Below are 19,534 nucleotides of genomic sequence, written 5' to 3'. Positions count from 1 at the left end.
GCAAGCTAATTAAACCCAATCAAATTACACCAGTGTCTTATTGGCTGTTATTGACCGTGCTCTGATCTCGGAGGATACAGTCCCAGTTTCAAAAGTTTGAAAAAGCCAAAAAACCATTCTCATTTCTCATAGAGAAAGAACTACTAGAGAAGTGTATTATTTACCACTGACTGATGTACTCAAAGTACTCCGGTAGAGCTGGGACGATAAACCGGAAATGAATCGACACTGACCATACCAATCACTTATCGCATGCATTTTGCCGATATCATTCATAATGCAAACCAAAAGGTGTTAAAGGGAGAGAATTATCAAAGGTTTATTACAGGACACCACAAAGCATAACACTTCACAACACATGAGTAGATATCTGATATCATTCCATGGTTCCGCATAGAATTCCTCATGGTATTCCATGAAGGAAAGCTCAACATCATTCCATATAGCATTCCCTGTGGAATACCATGGATACATTCCTCAAATCTCTCCATACAAAACAATCAACTGTGGGAACTAGGCTATACATTATTGTAAAGTCCCTCTGGTATTCCTTCTTCAGTCACAATCTTCAAAGATGCCCAAATCTCCCTCCCGAGTCGTGCTGCTGCCGTGGAGGATATCACACCTCCAACTGAGCCGCTTCCAAATTTCCCTTCAGAGGACCAGAGTTTTTAAACGTAAAAAGAGGCTGTTAAAAAGAGGTGGGTGTGGAGAGAAAGTAACGCTCGAGATCAGACAGAAAAACACACAGCCCTGCTATGCTGAAGACTCCCGTTCCTTCTGTCAGGAGCAGGGTCCGTGCCACGGCATAGAAAAACAAGATTAGCCGCTGCGGCACAGCGCAGAGGCTGCTGAAAAGCAAAGCAGAGGACGAGTCGCTCCGAGAGAGTAGTAAGGTTTTCTCAGGTGGGTGGTGGTTCTGCTGCTTTAATAGAAGGTTCGACATATTACTCAGCCAATATTATTAGAATATTGTTTTGCTAATTAAATCACACTAATGATATAATGTTATCTAAAGACAAAGGTCTGAGGGGATACAAAGGCTGATGTGACACTGATAACAATGGTGGTGACAGAGGTTAGCAGGTGCAGGTTAAGCAGTACAAGACCATCTATTCATCTATCTACAGTAGATCTCGGCCATCTATCTACAGTAGGTCTCGACCATCTATCTACAGTAGGTCTCAGCCATCTATCTACAGTAGGTCTCGGCCATCTATCTACAGTAGGTCTCGGCCATCTATCTACAGTAGGTCTCGGCCATCTATCTACAGTAGGTCTCGGCCATCTATCTACAGTAGGTCTTAGCCATCTATCTACAGTAGGTCTTAGCCATCTATCTACAGTAGGTCTCGGCCATCTATCTACAGTAGGTCTTAGCCATCTATCTACAGTAGGTCTTGGCCAACTCTCAGCAGTGATGACTGCCCCCCAATGTCGACCTTCAGCCTGGGCCAAAGAACTACAATTAGATCAGAGAGAGGGATGGGGGGGGGAGAGAGAGAGAGAGAGAGAGAGAGAGAGAGAGAGATATAGAGGGGGAAGGACAGAGAAAGAGACAGACAAGCTGGAGGCCTTGGGTATGAGGGGGAGAGAGAGAGGAGAAGAAAGCATTAGACTGTAATGTAGGCTAGTGGGAAGCGATATGTAGCTAGGTACACCAGAGCTGCATTTACACTGAGTGGAAGAACAAAGACTGATGGCTGTTCGAACCCTCTCTATCTCCCCTAACAGCATTTCCTACTCCTCTCTCCACAATCAACAGAGACAGCCTCTTTACAAACCCCCCATTCCAAAAAATAATAAAATAAATGTAAAACAACGGCAAAAAGAAAGAAGAAGCATGAATATTTTATGCCCTGAGTAACCTGATGGGATGAGGGCCAACGTATCAACAAGGTTGTACATTTCAGCAGCGGAGAGGTGGAGAGCAGTGGAGAGGTGGAGAGCAGCGGAGAGGTGGGAGAGCAGGGGAGAGGGGGAGAGCAGGGGAGAGGTGGAGAGCAGCGGAGAGGTGGAGAGCAGCGGAGAGGTGGGAGAGCAGGGGAGAGGTGGGAGAGCAGCGGAGAGGTGGGAGAGCAGGGGAGAGGTGGGAGAGCAGGGGAGAGGTGGAGAGCAGCGGAGAGGTGGAGAGCAGGGGAGAGGTGTAGAGCAGCGGAGAGGTGTAGAGCAGCGGAGAGGTGTAGAGCAGCGGAGAGGTGTAGAGCAGCGGAGAGGTGGAGAGCAGCGGAGAGGTGGAGAGCAGCGGAGAGGTGGAGAGCAGGGGAGAGGTGGAGAGCAGCGGAGAGGTGTAGAGCAGCGGAGAGGTGGAGAGCAGCGGAGAGGTGTAGAGCAGCGGAGAGGTGGGAGAGCAGCTGAGAGATGGGAGAGCAGCTGAGAGGTGGGAGAGCAGCGGAGAGGTGGGAGAGCAGCTGAGAGGTGTAGAGCAGCGGAGAGGTGGGAGAGCAGCGGAGAGATGGGAGAGCAGCTGAGAGGTGGGAGAGCAGCTGAGAGGTGGGAGAGCAGCTGAGAGGTGGGAGAGCAGCTGAGAGGTGGGAGAGCAGCGGAGAGGTGGGAGAGCAGCGGAGAGGTGTAGAGCAGCGGAGAGGTGGAGAGCAGGGGAGAGGTGGGAGAGCAGCGGAGAGGTGTAGAGCAGCGGAGAGCAGCGGAGAGGTGTAGAGCAGCGGAGAGGTGTAGAGCAGCGGAGAGGTGGAGAGCAGCGGAGAGGTGGGAGAGCAGCGGAGAGGTGGAGAGCAGCGGAGAGGTTGGAGAGCAGGGGAGAGGTGGGAGAGCAGGGGAGAGGTGGGAGAGCAGGGGAGAGGTGGGAGAGCAGGGGAGAGGTGGGAGAGCAGCGGAGAGGTGGGAGAGCAGGGGAGAGGGGGAGAGCAGGGGAGAGGTGGGAGAGCAGTGGAGAGGTGGAGAGCAGCGGAGAGGTGGGAGAGCAGGGGAGAGGGGGAGAGCAGGGGAGAGGTGGGAGAGCAGGGGAGAGGGGGAGAGCAGGGGAGAGGTGGGAGAGCAGGGGAGAGGTGGGAGAGCAGGGAGAGGTGGAGAGCAGGGGAGAGGTGGGAGAGCAGGGGAGAGGGGGAGAGGTGGGAGAGCAGGGGAGAGGTGGGAGAGGGGGAGAGCAGGGAGAGGTGGGAGAGCAGGGGAGAGGGGGAGAGCAGGGGAGAGGTGGGAGAGCAGGGGAGAGGTGGGAGAGCAGGGGAGAGGGAGAAAGCAGGGGAGAGGGGGAAAGCAGGGGAGAGGGGAGAGGGGGAGAGCAGGGGAGAGGTGGGAGAGCAGGGAGAGGGGGAGAGCAGGGGAGAGGTGGGAGAGCAGTGGAGAGGTGGAGAGCAGCGGAGAGGTGGGAGAGCAGGGAGAGGGGGAGAGCAGGGGAGAGGTGGGAGAGCAGGGGAGAGGTGGGAGAGCAGTGGAGAGGTGGGAGAGCAGGGGAGAGGTGGAGAGCAGGGGAGAGGTGGAGAGCAGGGGAGAGGTGGAGAGCAGCGGAGAGGTGGAGAGCAGCGGAGAGGTGGGAGAGCAGGGGAGAGGTGGAGAGCAGCAGAGAGGTGGAGAGCAGCGGAGAGGTGGGAGAGCAGGGGAGAGGTGGGAGAGGTGGGAGAGCAGGGGAGAGGTGGAGAGCAGCGGAGAGGTGGAGAGCAGCGGAGAGGAGCGGAGAGGTGGGAGAGCAGGGGAGAGGCGGAGAGCAGCGGAGAGGTGGAGAGCAGCGGAGAGGTGGGAGAGCAGGGGAGAGGTGGGAGAGCAGCGGACAGGTGGAGAGCAACTGAGAGGTGGGATAGCAGGGGAGAGGTGGAGAGCAGCGGAGAGGTGGGAGAGCAACGGAGAGGTGGAGAGCAGGGGAGAGGTGGAGAGCAGCGGAGAGGTGTAGAGCAGCGGAGAGGTGTAGAGCAGCGGAGAGGTGGGAGAGCAGCTGAGAGGTGTAGAGCAGCGGAGAGGTGGAGAGCAGCGGAGAGGTGGAGAGCAGCGGAGAGGTGGAGAGCAGGGGAGAGGTGGAGAGCAGGGGAGAGGTGGAGAGCAGCGGAGAGGTGGAGAGCAGCGAAGAGGTGGAGAGCAGCGGAGAGGTGGAGAGCAGGGGAGAGGTGGGAGAGGTGGAGAGCAGGGGAGAGGTGGGAGAGCAGGGGAGAGGTGGGAGAGCAGGGGAGAGGTGGGAGAGCAGCGGAGAGGTGGAGAGCAGCGGAGAGGTGGGAGAGCAGGGGAGAGGTGGAGAGAGAGCAGCGGAGAGGTGGGAGAGCAGCAGGGGAGAGGTGGAGAGCAGCGGAGAGGCAGCGGAGAGGTGGGAGAGCAGGGGAGAGGTGGAGAGCAGCGGAGAGGTGGAGAGCAGCGGAGAGGTGGGAGAGCAGGGGAGAGGTGGAGAGCAGCGGACAGGTGGAGAGCAGCGGAGAGGTGGAGAGCAGCGGAGAGGTGGAGGTGTAGAGCAGCGGAGAGGTGGAGAGCAGTGGAGAGGTGGAGAGCAGGGAGAGGTGGAGAGCAGCGGAGAGGTGGAGAGCAGGGAGAGGTGGAGAGCAGCGGAGAGGTGGAGAGCAGGAGAGGGAGAGGTGCGGAGAGGTGGCAGCAGCGGGAGGTGTAGAGCAGCGGAGAGGTGGAGAGCAGCGGAGAGGTGTAGAGCAGCGGAGAGGTGGGAGAGCAGCTGAGAGGTGGGAGAGCAGCTGAGAGGTGGGAGGGGAGAGGTGGAGAGCGGAGAGGTGGGAGAGCAGCTGAGAGGTGTAGAGCAGCGGAGAGGTGGAGCAGAGCAGCGGAGAGATGGGAGAGCAGCTGAGAGGTGGGAGAGCAGCTGAGAGGTGGGAGAGCAGCGGAGAGGTGGGAGAGCAGCGGAGAGGTGGGAGAGCAGCGGAGAGGTGGGAGAGCAGCGGAGAGGTGTAGAGCAGCGGAGAGGTGGAGAGCAGGGGAGAGGTGGGAGAGCAGCGGAGAGGTGTAGAGCAGCGGAGAGCAGCGGAGAGGTGTAGAGCAGCGGAGAGGTGTAGAGCAGCGAAGAGGTGGAGAGCAGCGGAGAGGTGGGAGAGCAGCGGAGAGGTGGAGAGCAGCGGAGAGGTGGGAGAGCAGGAGAGGTGGGAGAGCAGGGAGAGGTGGGAGAGCAGGGAGAGGTGGGAGAGCAGCGGAGAGGTGGGAGAGCAGGGGAGAGGGGAGAGCAGGGGAGAGGTGGGAGAGCAGTGGAGAGGTGGAGAGCAGCGGAGAGGTGGGAGAGCAGGGGAGAGGGGGAGAGCAGGGGGAGAGGAGGGAGAGGTGGGAGAGCAGGGGAGAGGGGAGAGCAGGGGAGAGGTGGGAGAGCAGCGGAGAGGTGGAGAGCAGGGGAGAGGTGGGAGAGCAGGGGAGAGGGGGAGGTGGGAGAGCAGGGGAGAGGTGGGAGAGGGGGAGAGCAGGAGAGGTGGGAGAGCAGGGGAGAGGGAGAGCAGGGGAGAGGTGGGAGAGCAGGGGGAGGTGGGAGAGCAGGGGGAGGTGGGAGAGCAGGGGAGAGGGGGAGAGCAGGGGAGAGGTGGGAGAGCAGGGGAGAGGTGGGAGAGCAGGGGAGAGGGGAAAGCAGGGGAGAGGTGGGAGAGCAGGGAGAGGGGGAGAGCAGGGGAGAGGTGGGAGAGCAGCGGAGAGGTGGAGAGCAGCGGAGAGGTGGGAGAGCAGGGGAGAGGGGAGAGCAGGGGAGAGGTGGGAGAGCAGGGGAGAGGTGGGAGAGCAGTGGAGAGGTGGGAGAGCAGGGGAGAGGTGGAGAGCAGGGGAGAGGTGGAGAGCAGGGGAGAGGTGGAGAGCAGGGGAGAGGTGGAGAGCAGGGGAGAGGTGGAGAGCAGCGGAGAGGTGGAGAGCAGCGGAGAGGTGGGAGAGCAGCGGAGAGGTGGAGAGCAGCGGAGAGGTGGAGAGCAGCGGAGAGGTGGGAGAGCAGGGGAGAGGTGGGAGAGCAGCGGAGAGGTGGGAGAGCAGGGGAGAGGTGGAGAGCAGGGGAGAGGTGGAGAGCAGCGGAGAGGTGGGAGAGCAGGGGAGAGGTGGAGAGCAGCGGAGAGGTGGAGAGCAGCGGAGAGGTGGGAGAGCAGGGGAGAGGTGGGAGAGCAGCGAAGAGGTGGAGAGCAGGGGAGAGGTGGAGAGCAGGGGAGAGGTGGAGAGCAGGGGAGAGGTGGGAGAGCAGGGGAGAGGTGGGAGAGCAGGGGAGAGGTGGGAGAGCAGCGGAGAGGTGGAGAGCAGCGGAGAGGTGGGAGAGCAGGGGAGAGGTGGAGAGCAGCGGAGAGGTGGAGAGCAGCGGAGAGGTGGAGAGCAGCGGAGAGGAGCGGAGAGGTGGGAGAGCAGGGGAGAGGTGGAGAGCAGCGGAGAGGTGGAGAGCAGCGGAGAGGTGGGAGAGCAGGGGAGAGGTGGGAGAGCAGCGGACAGGTGGAGAGCAACTGAGAGGTGGGATAGCAGGGGAGAGGTGGAGAGCAGCGGAGAGGTGGGAGAGCAACGGAGAGGTGGAGAGCAGGGGAGAGGTGGAGAGCAGCGGAGAGGTGTAGAGCAGCGGAGAGGTGTAGAGCAGCGGAGAGGTGGGAGAGCAGCTGAGAGGTGTAGAGCAGCGGAGAGGTGGAGAGCAGCGGAGAGGTGGAGAGCAGCGGAGAGGTGGAGAGCAGCGGAGAGGTGGAGAGCAGGGGAGAGGTGGAGAGCAGGGGAGAGGTGGAGAGCAGCGGAGAGGTGGAGAGCAGGGGAGAGGTGTAGAGCAGCGGAGAGGTGGAGAGCAGCGGAGAGGTGTAGAGCAGCGGAGAGGTGTAGAGCAGCGGAGAGGTGTAGAGCAGCGGAGAGGTGTAGAGCAGCGGAGAGGTGGAGAGCAGCGGAAAGGTGGAGAGCAGCGGAGAGGTGGAGAGCAGGGGAGAGGTGGAGAGCAGCGGAGAGGTGTAGAGCAGCGGAGAGGTGGAGAGCAGCGGAGAGGTGTAGAGCAGCGGAGAGGTGTAGAGCAGCGGAGAGGTGGGAGAGCAGCTGAGAGATGGGAGAGCAGCTGAGAGATGGGAGAGCAGCTGAGAGGTGGGAGAGCAGCGGAGAGGTGGGAGAGCAGCGGAGAGGTGGGAGAGCAGCTGAGAGGTGTAGAGCAGCGGAGAGGTGGGAGAGCAGCGGAGAGATGGGAGAGCAGCTGAGAGGTGGGAGAGCAGCTGAGAGGTGGGAGAGCAGCGGAGAGGTGGGAGAGCAGCGGAGAGGTGTAGAGCAGCGGAGAGGTGGAGAGCAGGGGAGAGGTGGGAGAGCAGCGGAGAGGTGTAGAGCAGCGGAGAGCAGCGGAGAGGTGGAGAGCAGGGGAGAGGTGGAGAGCAGGGGAGAGGTGGAGAGCAGGGGAGAGGTGGAGAGCAGGAGAGGTGGAGCAGCGGAGCGGAGAGGTGTAGAGCAGCGGAGAGGTGTAGAGCAGCGGAGAGGTGTAGAGCAGCGGAGAGGTGTAGAGCAGCGGAGAGGTGGAGAGCAGCGGAAAGGTGGAGAGCAGCGGAGAGGTGGAGAGCAGGGGAGAGGTGGAGAGCAGCGGAGAGGTGTAGAGCAGCGGAGAGGTGGAGAGCAGCGGAGAGGTGTAGAGCAGCGGAGAGGTGGGAGAGCAGCTGAGAGATGGGAGAGCAGCTGAGAGATGGGAGAGCAGCTGAGAGGTGGGAGAGCAGCGGAGAGGTGGGAGAGCAGCTGAGAGATGGGAGAGCAGCTGAGAGGTGGGAGAGCAGCTGAGAGATGGGAGAGCAGCTGAGAGATGGGAGAGCAGCTGAGAGGTGTAGAGCAGCGGAGAGGTGGGAGAGCAGCGGAGAGATGGGAGAGCAGCTGAGAGGTGGGAGAGCAGCTGAGAGGTGGGAGAGCAGCGGAGAGGTGGGAGAGCAGCGGAGAGGTGTAGAGCAGCGGAGAGGTGGAGAGCAGGGGAGAGGTGGGAGAGCAGCGGAGAGGTGTAGAGCAGCGGAGAGCAGCGGAGAGGTGTAGAGCAGCGGAGAGGTGTAGAGCAGCGGAGAGGTGTAGAGCAGCGGAGAGGTGGAGAGCAGCAGAGAGGTGGGAGAGCAGCGGAGAGGTGGAGAGCAGCGGAGAGGTGGGAGAGCAGGGGAGAGGTGGAGAGCAGGGGAGAGGTGGAGAGCAGCGGAGAGGTGGAGAGCAGCGGAGAGGTGGGAGAGCAGCGGAGAGGTGGAGAGCAGCGGATAGGTGGAGAGCAGCGGAGAGGTGGAGAGCAGCGGAGAGGTGGAGAGCAGGGGAGAGGTGGGAGAGCAGCGGAGAGGTGGAGAGCAGCGGAGAGGTGGGAGAGCAGCTGAGAGATGGGAGAGCAGCTGAGAGATTGGAGAGCAGCTGAGAGGTGGAGAGCAGCTGAGAGGTGGGAGAGCAGCTGAGAGGTGGAGAGCAGCTGAGAGGTGGAGATTAGCTGAGAGGTGGAGATTAGCTGAGAGGTGGAGATTAGCTGAGAGGTGGAGATTAGCTGAGAGGTGGAGATTAGCTGAGAGGTGGAGAGCAGCTGAGAGGTGGAGAGCAGCTGAGAGGTGGAGAGCAGCTGAGAGATGAAGAGCAGCTGAGAGCTGGATATAAACTGCAATCATTTCTGTAATCAGCACTGTGATTTTCTCACTCGATCCCTTATTGCACTGCAGCCAAAAACGGGTTGGGTCTCCCGGTGCCTCTCTTTCAGCATAGCACCTGTACTGCCACTGTAGCTCATTTCTGCCTCGCAAAGTTTGGATTTCATCACCTTCTCATTTAACTTCTCAAAGTATTCCCTGCCATTTTCCCAACTATTAACGACAATGACATGCGGAGCGCTTTATATCCGTGGCAAATCATTGTAAATATGCACATCTCCTCTTACTGATCTACCTCCTCACAGCATTGTTGCATTAGGTATTTGTTCAAAACAGTTTTTGGCCTTTAAGATGACAATCTCGGGACCTGTTAGTGATAGTTTTGTGTTAACTGCACTGTGATATTAATAAAATAAAAAAATACAAATAAAAAGTCTCTCTCTCTCCCTCCATCCATCTATCTATCATCCCAGTCTGAACAGAGGATGAATCAGTCCTTCCTCTCCTTAATCATGCATAGAGAGGACAGGTAGAGAGGTAGACAGACTGAGACTAACACGTATTTGATAGCGAACCTTTTCAAGCTCTTTGACAGCTAGAGCTCAAAGTGAATATGAGGGTTGTAATTGGCTGTGTGGATGGAGGGAGGTACCATATGAGGGAACATACACAGACGGGGGGTGCAGAGAGAGTGAGACAAGAGAAAGTAAGACAAGAGTGAGTGAGACGAGAGACAGAGACAAGAGTGAGTGAGACAAAGCAAGAGAGAGTGAGACGAGAGACAGAGCCAAGAGTGAGTATCCAAGAGTATTCAACCATGCTGGTCATTTATGAACATTTGAACATCTTGGCCACGTTCTGTTATAATCTCCACCCGGCACAGCCAGAAGAGGACTGGCCACCCCACATATGCTCTCTCTAATTCTCTCTTTCTTTCTCTCTCTCTCGGAGGACCTGAGCCCTAGGACCGTGCCCCAGGACTACCTGACATGATGACTCCTTGCTGTCCCCAGTCCACCTGACTGTGCTGCTGCTCCAGTTTCAACTGTTCTGCCTTATTATTATTCGACCATGCTGGTCATTTATGAACATTTGAACATCTTGGTCATGTTCTGTTATAATCTCTACCCGGCACAGCCAGAAGAGGACTGGCCACCCCACATAGCCTGGTTCCTCTCTAGGTTTCTTCCTAGGTTTTGGCCTTTCTAGGGAGTTTTTCCTAGCCACCGTGCTTTTACACCTGCATTGTTTGCTGTTTGGGGTTTTAGGCTGGGTTTCTGTACAGCACTTTGAGATATCAGCTGATGTACGAAGGGCTATATAAATACATTTGATTTGATTTGATTTGAGTGAGACGAGAGACAAGAGAGAGTGAGACAAAAGCAAGAGAGAGGGAGACGAGAGAGTGAGACAAGATTGAGTGAGACAAGAGAGAGTCAGACAAGAGAGACCGAGACAAGAGTGAGACAAGAGAGACAGAGACAAGAGAGAGCGAGTGAGACAAGAGAGAGCGAGTGAGACAAGATTGAGTGGGACAAGAGAGAGTGAGACAAGATTGAGTGAAACAAGAGCGAGTCAGACATGATTGAGTGGGACAAGAGAGAGTGAGACAAGATTGAGTGGGACAAGAGAGAGTGAGACAAGATTGAGTGGGACAAGAGAGAGTGAGACAAGATTGAGTGGGACAAGAGAGAGTGAGACAAGATTGAGTGGGACAAGAGAGTGAGACAAGATTGAGTGAAACAAGAGAGAGTCAGACAAGATTGAGTGAAACAAGAGAGAGTCAGACAAGATTGAGTGAAACAAGAGAGCCAGAGCAAGAGAAACGTGATGCAGTCAATGTCTTTTTATTTTGATTTTTTCCCCTTTTTCTCCCCAATTTCGTGGTGTCCAATTGTTGTAGTAGTTACTATCTTGTCTCATCGCTGCAACTCCCGTACGGGCTCGGGAGAGACGAAGGTTGAAAGTCATGCGTCCTCCGATACACAACCCAACCTAGCCGCACTGCTTCTTAACACAGTGCGCATCCAACCCAGAAGCCAGCCGCACCAATGTGTCGGAGGAAACACCGTGCACCTGGCAACCTTGGCTAGCACGCACTGCGCCCGGCCTGCCACAGGAGTCGCTGGTGCGCGATGAGACAAGGACATCCCTACCGACCAAGCCCTCCCTAACGCGGACGACGCTGGGCCAATTGTGCGTCGCCCCATGGACCTCCCAGTCGCGGTCGGTTACGACAGAGCCTGGGCGCGAACCCAGAGTCTCTGATGGCACAGCTGGCGCTGCAGTACAGCGCCCTTAACCACTGCGCCACCCGGGAGGCCCGATGCAGTCAATGTCAAATTGACGAAGTGTTCAAAACCGAAAATAACATATTTTCCCCAATATTAGCTTGGGATTAACGGAGAATACAGTGGGTAAAAAAACATAGCACATGACAGACAAGGCTGAGTACTGTAGTGTTTAGCCTCTAGGTGGGTGGTCAGTCAAACCCACAGTACTACCATTCTACTGGGCACCAGATGAATGAAGAGATGGGGGGTAACAGAGTGTGGGCCTGGTCTGGGCCTCAGCTGTAACAACTCCACAGATAAACATCACTAAGGTTGGCCATATGCAGGCATCTCTCTCAATTAAATGATCAATTTAAGGGCTTTATTGGCATCTCTCTCTCTCTCTCACCCTCCCCAGAGGTGCCCCTTTTTGAGGAAGGTATTGTTTTGGGAGGAAGGTGGCCCTCTCCTCTCAGCCCCTCAATGCCCCCTACCTCCCCCTCCTTACTGACAGAAATAAATGATGACCCTCAGTGTTCCTTTTACAAGTACCTTGGCAACCGCACACTCCCCATGGTAACGACACAAAGTGGCAACAGCATGGTAACTCTGTTCTGGAGGGAATGAGGCTGTGTGTTATGCCAATGGGACTAATGGGGGCTTGTTGTCGTTTCTTATAGTATAAACTACTGCATAAGGATGAAGGGATCACTTAGAAGAGGAAATGCTCATACAATACACACATATAGACAAGTCATTTTTTGCCAAAAACATAAACACACACACAGCAGCACCGTGCCAAACTGGACAGTGCCAGGGTCAGAGCGGTATAATCCCTACAACTGGTGCAGGATTAGAACCAGCGACTGCAGTTATGGGGTGATCACATTACCACCTGCGCCATTCAAGTACAGACCTCTTCACAGAGTCTGTAGCAGGTACATAATAGGGAGGCTGCGGTTCTACTGACCACTGATTGTAGCTTTTTATTTTTTACAGCAGTCAGATGTCCCTGTCAGAAAGTAGCGGAACTTCTTACAGCTAAACTATATCTCACAATGTGCATTCATCCTGTCCTTTCTCTCCTGTAGAAGATTAGGGACTTCAAAAGAAAGTGAAAATTCCCCTTTGCCGTGCGATGCCTAAAGCTAAAAACAACATGCACACATGGAAATGCAAACAGAAACTCATTTTCTTAGACAGGTTGCGTTTCAGACCCAGCGACATTTCCCTCCGTCTGGCCTAAGCCCCCCATTGCTATCCGTCAATACAGGATCAATAGATCTGAAATTCTAATTTCAGATCCTTGTGGCTCCAGCGATTAAAAGCTTAGGCCGTGAAAAAAAGTGTGAAGAATTTACTGTGACGGTTTCTCTCTCTCCTGCTCCTCTTCTCCCTCAGCCCATGTGAATGTACAGAACAGGCGGCGTCTCATTTAGCGGCACGGCAAACCTTTAAACTGACTTCTCTCATCGATTCATTTCACGACTGTGAAGGACAGAGGAGTCGAAGCCGGAAAGGAGAGAAAATGCAGTTTTGTATCGTTCTAATTATCAGGGAAAGTGACTTTCAGACCGACCTCCTCCTCCTACAAACCGCTACTGAATTATCACAGAATGTTGCAGCGCCTCAATTTCTTTCCCCAAGACTGAGGCAATTTCACCAAGGAAAATAACTAAAACGTTTTTCCTCAAATGGCCCATCCTTCCATTTATGACTCCGGGCCCCCAATTCTGCAGACCCCAGTCCTGGCCCTGTGGTTACTGAAATGATTGCATTGTTATTCAGCAACGAGGTAATGGGACAGAGTGCTTGGGCTGATCTGGAAGTTCACTCTCAGAGCCCAGAGCACACACCATCCCTAAGAGCAATTATGACTAAGAAGACAGTGAAAAGGTATGTTCTAGGAAAGAAATTAGACCGAATGAGGCCATTTCTGTAGACTACCTGCATATTCAGGGGTGGACAAAGCCCCCATTTCTAGCCCCGATAATGTAACCACATCAGCTCAACTGATGTGATTGTATCTGATGGTAATCTGGCCCAGAGATCCCCAGCTTGAAGCTAACTGCAGCAGGCACAGTATAATAGCATGATTATACATTCAGAATGTGGAGAGCCGATTAGGGCTGAGATGAATAAAAACATGGGGGAGAAAGAAGGTTAAATATGTATGGGTCTTCTCCACTCAGATGGCCTTAAAAACCAGCTTCTCCACATTACGAATGTGGGATCTCCGATACTGCCGCGCCTCACTGCAGCTACGGAGGATCTGAGGCGATCGGGAACATGTCAAATGGATTACTATGCTCTGGGAAAAGCAGACGGCATTTTATTCCCACACACTACAGGAGAAAAAGATAAATGAACGGCTTTAACTTTACCAACCACCAACCCCCCACTGGTATAAGACAAATCGCCACCCCTGCCCAGTCGGCCTCTACGGCTACATATAGACATGTACATTCACTATATCAGACATGAAGACTCAATGTAAAATACATATAGACATGTACATTCACTATATCAGACATGAAGACTCAATGTAAAATACATATAGACATGTACATTCACTATATCAGACATGAATACTCAATGTAAAATACATATAGACATGTACATTCACTATATCAGACATGAATACTCAATGTAAAATACATATAGACATGTACATTCACTATATCAGACATGAAGACTCAATGTAAAATACATATAGACATGTACCTTCACTATATCAGACATGAAGACTAAATGTAAAACACATATAGACATGTACATTCCCTATATCAGACATGAAGACTCAATGTAAAATACCTATAGACATGTACATTCACTATATCAGACATGAAGACTCAAGGTAAAATACATTGGTCCACTCGCCATTGGGAAAAAGGCAACCTTGTAAGTGCTCCGAGCGAGTTCAATAACAGAACAGATCAAATGTTACATTGGCTGCTTCAGGACAGGGAGATAAAGAGTAGCAGTAAGACGGGAATCAGTGAATCCACTTAAAGATCACAACATCTGATGAAGGGACCAAATGTGGTTTGAGCATCTGCTTTTTCTTCTTTATGGCCAATCTCACCCTCTGCGCCAACTCATTTCAAATTCGTTCCAGTTGGATATTGAGTTATGATTAAGCAATCAAGGGGAAAGGATCATTTATGTAGTATCCTGTATATAGATTCATTCACTCTACCATGTATCCTGTATTGATATTAATCCCACGGTGTAAACTACATATACATTCATCCTACTGTGTATTTGTGATGTCTAATGTAGGCTTTACTGTATGTGTTGTAAGTCGCTCTGGATAAGAGCGTCTGCTAAATGACTTAAATGTAAATGTATCTCATTTAGAGACTTATCCTACAGTGTTTTCTGTGTATAGAGTGGATGTCACCGACAGGTTAATGTGTGGAAATTAAGATGGCCTGGGGCAATGAATAAATATGCACGTGCGCACGCACACAAGCACGGAAACGTGGAGGTTAACTTTTGATTTTTCTAAGAAGGGAAATAAGATCGTAGTCCCTGAGACAACCGATGCAACGCAGAAGGGGGGTTGGAGCAATGGTGGTCATTTATCATGTTTTGGCAGGGTTAGAGGGAGAGAAGGGGGTGAGGGGTGGCTTTCATATGAATTGAGTGCATGTGGTATCTGGTGGTGGTGTGTTGAGCTGGGAAGAGCGAGAGATAGAAAGAGGGAAAGATGAGCGAGAGACCCTGGGATCAATGTGAGTGGCAGGAGTGTTTGTTCAGATAGTTTATCCACTGCCACCTCAGGACACAATACTGAAGGACACTGGGGCCAGCAGCAATACAATGAGTTTCCATTGGGAGAAAGAGATAGCAGTCTCAAGGAGTGAGTGAACTCAGGATTCCCCATGTGTTTTTCTGTTGCTCATTATGAAGAAGGAGATTTCAGTCTTGGGGCTGTGGTTTGATGTGGTTGTGTTATCGTACCCTGGTAGTTACTGTTGTTTGTCGCTTTTGAGACAACATAGCAACAACATAGCCAGTAGTACTAATTCTGACCATTTTGAAGAAGTGATCTAAGATAAATCAGTAAATCTATAATAAATTGACGTTTTTGTTGAGGTTTTAATGGCGCAATTTTACATCTAAGATGTTTGGTGCAGTATTTCTCAAATAAAAAAATGGGAAGGAAAACTAGTAGTACTCCTCAGACAGTATGTAGGCTGCTGTCAGGACTGATTTCTGACAACATTCATCAGCAAGATGTCAAACTATGATAGATAAAGCACCAGCTACATGCTGTTAATCAGTGCCCAGCAGGCACATTGAGCAGGCAAGACACGCTAGCTAAATCAGCTTAGCAAGTCACTGGCGAGTGTGACGCGTGTGCTTCGGTGCCGTTATGTTTTTACAGCTATCCTTTTGCCAAACAGATGCCATGGATTTGAGTCCAAGAAATGAATCTCTCCGACGGACTATAGATCATTTCGACCCACGGTAGCATAACACTAATGTGCACTGACACAATATAGAATATCATGTGAACTAATATGTAGTAACCCATTTATAATATTAATGGTGAAACAATAAAATATACACATGCCAAACCTGTCAAAAACAATAGAAAATAAACATGCCAAACCTGTCAAAAACAATAGAAAATAAACATGCCAAACCTGTCAAAAACAATAGAAAATAAACTTGTCAACCTGCCAGAAACAATAGAAAATAAACTTGTCAACTTGCCAGAAACAATAGAAAATAAACTTGTCAACCTGCCAGACACAATAGAAAATACACATGCCAACCTGCCAGACACAATAGAAAATACACATGCCAACCTGCCAGACACAATAGAAAATAAACATGCCAACCTGCCAGACACAATAGAAAATACACATGCCAACCTGCCAGAAACAATAGAAAATACACATGCCATACCTGCCAGAAACAATAGGAAATACACATGCCAAACCTGCCAGAAACAATAGAAAATACACATGCCAATGCTGCCAGAAACAATAGAAACCACATAAGGCTGTTTACATAGCCATTGATCTTTTGACCACTCAGATCAACTCTGGAAAAGATCTGATGTGATTGGTCAAAAGAGCAATTAGCAGCCATAGAGGGTGTGCCAAAACAAAAACAAGGCTTCTGAAACACAGGCTCCAGATCACCATCACGGCCATCCTCCTGGCCTCCTCCCACAATCTGGCCCAAACAATCTGTGGGCCGGGGGAAACACTGGCTCTAATGGCTGATCAGACAGTGATATGCAACACTACAATAGCTGCTCATGAAATGATGAGCTAGATTGAAGAGCCTGCCTGGCTGGGTGTCAGGTACCAGAGCATTATCACCCTCAAGGGATCAAGACCCCCCCCCCCCCCTCTCAAGTCCAGATAAGACAAAGGAAAGCAGCTGTACAGATGTGCCTGTGATTCATGCAGCCGAAAGAAGGTTCCCATGGGAATACCGCAGTAAGGAAGAATAGCTGGCATAAGAGAGTTAGAGAGGGAGAGATGGTATTATGCCGCGCCGCCCATATTTTGGCTCAGCCAGATCAAACGAATGGGATTTTCCACTAGCTAGTGAGGATGGGGAGGCATTCAGAATCCTCATCAGCGTGCTTTCAGAGTCTAATCAACAACAGCAGATTGGCCTGGCTGGATACAGAATAACAATCTATATAGACATTAGTCATGGTTTGCAAAAACAGAAGACAGAACTCTGTGCCCTCATGACTGTGAATGGTCTGATGTTACTCACTACTCTATGGAAGACAAACCTACCCAGCCCCGTCATCCGTCTGCCTTTACACCCACAGAATCAGCCAGCTGTCCTACCTTCCCAGCCCAAGTCACTCTCTGCAGTCTCTGCCCCGTCCAGAGCCAACCCCCTACAGTCTCTCCCAGACTCTCCACCCTCCCAGTCCCCTGCTATCGCACAGCCAGCCCCCCATGGATGCTCCCAGCCCTAGGTGAGAGATGCAGAGATGTTAGGGAGATGATGGGTCTATCTGGGCTCTGTCTGTTACCCTGCCTCCCTCCATTTCTACCCTTCACTGTTCCTATCCCTCGTCTCCTATCCCTTCTCTTGTCGCCTCTTGTCTCCCCTCCCGATGACTCAATCTTGCTTCTCCCCACCTACAAACAAAGACTCAAGAGGGAAGTTCCGGTGGTCTGTACAGCATTGGTCCAACCAATCAAAATTCACACACTTGGACTGGAATATGTTCTGGGTCACTGATGAAGATAATATCGATGAACACGCCGACTCAGACACCGGATTCATCAAAACTATTCATAGACGACGTGATACTGATAGTATCTTTCAAAACGTACCCGAATCAAGAACCGTGGATTGATAGCAGCCTTGTAGGAAAACTGAGAGATGCTGCTTATAAACAGGGCACGGTGACAAGGGACAATAGTTTGGTTAAACAGTACAAATACGTCCTATGCAGATCGATCAAGATGCCATAACATAGGGACAAAGTGGAGGAGCAATTCAGCGGGTCGGACACAAGGCGTATGTGGCAGGGGCTCCTAACGATTTTATTTTTATTTATTTTTTATTTCACCTTTATTTAACCAGGTAGGCTAGTTGAGAACAAGTTCTCATTTGCAACTGCGACCTGGCCAAGATAAAGCATAGCAGTGTGAACAGACAACACAGAGTTACACATGGAGTAAGCAATTAACAAGTCAATAACACAGTAGAAATAAAATGGGCAGTCTATATACAATGTGTGCAAAAGGCATGAGGAGGTAGGCGAATAATACAATTTTGCAGATTAACACTGGGGTGATAAAAGATCAGATGGTCATGTACAGGTAGAGATATTGGTGTGCAAAAGAGCAGAAAAGTAAATAAATAAATAAAAAAAACAGTATAAAAACAGTATGGGGATGAGGTAGGTGAAAATGGGTGGGCTATTTACCAATAGACTATGTACAGCTGCAGCGATCGGTTAGCTGCTCGGATAGCTGATGTTTGAAGTTGGTGAGGAGATAAAAGTCTCCAACTTCAGCGATTTTGCAGTTCGTTCCAGTCACAGGCAGCAGAGTACTGGAACGAAAGGCGGCCAAATGAGGTGTTGGCTTTAGGGATGATCAGTGAGATACACCTGCTGGAGCGTGTGCTACGGATGGGTGTTGCCATCGTGACCAGTGAACTGAGATAAGGCGGAGCTTTACCTAGCATGGACTTGTAGATGACCTGGAGCCAGTGGGTCTGGCGAATATGTAGCGAGGGCCAGCCGACTAGAGCATACAAGTCGCAGTGGTGGGTGGTATAAGGTGCTTTGGTGACAAAACGGATGGCACTATGATAGACTGCATCCAGTTTGCTGAGTAGAGTGTTGGAAGCCATTTTGTAGATGACATCGCCGAAATCGAGGATCGGTAGGATAGTCAGTTTTACTAGGGTAAGCTTGGCGGCGTGAGTGAAGGAGGCTTTGTTGCGGAATAGAAAGCCGACTCTTGATTTGATTTTCGATTGGAGATGTTTGATGTGAGTCTGGAAGGAGAGTTTGCAGTCTAGCCAGACACCTAGGTACTTATAGATGTCCACATATTCAAGGTCGGAACCATCCAGGGTGGTGATGCTAGTCGGGCATGCGGGTGCAGGCAGCGATCGGTTGAAAAGCATGCATTTGGTTTTACTCGCGTTTAAGAGCAGTTGGAGGCCACGGAAGGAGTGCTGTATGGCATTGAAGCTCGTTTGGAGGTTAGATAGCACAGTGTCCAATGACGGGCCGAAAGTATATAGAATGGTGTCGTCTGCGTAGAGGTGGATCAGGGAATCGCCCGCAGCAAGAGCAACATCATTGATATATACAGAGAAAAGAGTCGGCCCGAGAATTGAACCCTGTGGCACCCCCATAGAGACTGCCAGAGGACCGGACAGCATGCCCTCCGATTTGACACACTGAACTCTGTCTGCAAAGTAATTGGTGAACCAGGCAAGGCAGTCGATCACGGATTGCTAAAAGAAAGCCAGCCACATCATGGTCAGCAACGCCACCCTACCGGAGGAGCTAAACACCTTTTAATCACGATTCGAGCACAATGAGCTACTGAGGAGAGCCCCCGATGACAACATGGAAGTCATTGAAACCGCGTTAGCCCTTTGCAAGGCTGTGTGCATGTGAAGACCAGCTGGCTGTTGTGTTCTTTGACATTTTCAATCTCTCCCTACCTCAGGCCGTTTATACCCACCTTCTTCAAGATGTCCACTATCATCCACGTGTCCAAGAAAGGGAAAGAAAGTGAACTGAATGACTACTGACCTGTATGTCCCGTCATAATGAAGTGCTTTGAAAGTCAAAAAGACCATATCACCTCCTCCCTCCCGCCACACTCAACCCTCCCCAATTCGCCTACCGCCCTGACAGAACCACAGACAATGCAATCGCCACACCTTCAACGGTAACTGATCTGTGTCTCACACGACATTCTTTGTCCCCCCCCTCCCCCCCAATCTCTCCCTATGGTATTGGACATGTATTTATTCATCACTGCTACAGTTGTGACGATGTATATAGTGCTATTTCTAGTTACCTTGTTGACTTTCATTACCATTTTCATTATTTTATTTCACTTAGTTCTGCATGTTGGGGCTCGGAGTTTAAGATTTTCACTGTACCCTGCCATCACACCTGCAACCCTGTACATGTGACTATTAAACACTGTACCCTGCCATCACACCTGTAACCCTGTACATGTGACTATTAAACACTGTACCCTGCCATCACACCTGCAACCCTGTACATGTGACTATTAAACACTGTACCCTGCAATCACACCTGTAACCCTGTACATGTGACTATTAAACACTGTACCC

The 19,534-nt window shown here is 51.8% G+C and overlaps 1 pseudogene; it reads right to left on the bottom strand.

Annotated features, from left to right (window-relative positions):
• LOC115129331 (bifunctional heparan sulfate N-deacetylase/N-sulfotransferase 1-like) overlaps positions 1-19,534 on the bottom strand; it is a 103,307-nt pseudogene that overhangs the window by 29,232 nt on the left and 54,541 nt on the right.

The sequence above is a fragment of the Oncorhynchus nerka genome, linkage group LG5, assembly GCF_034236695.1.
Source record: "Oncorhynchus nerka isolate Pitt River linkage group LG5, Oner_Uvic_2.0, whole genome shotgun sequence".
NCBI classification, from domain to species: Eukaryota; Metazoa; Chordata; class Actinopteri; order Salmoniformes; family Salmonidae; genus Oncorhynchus; species Oncorhynchus nerka.
This window is presented reverse-complemented; position numbering and strand designations above follow the sequence as displayed.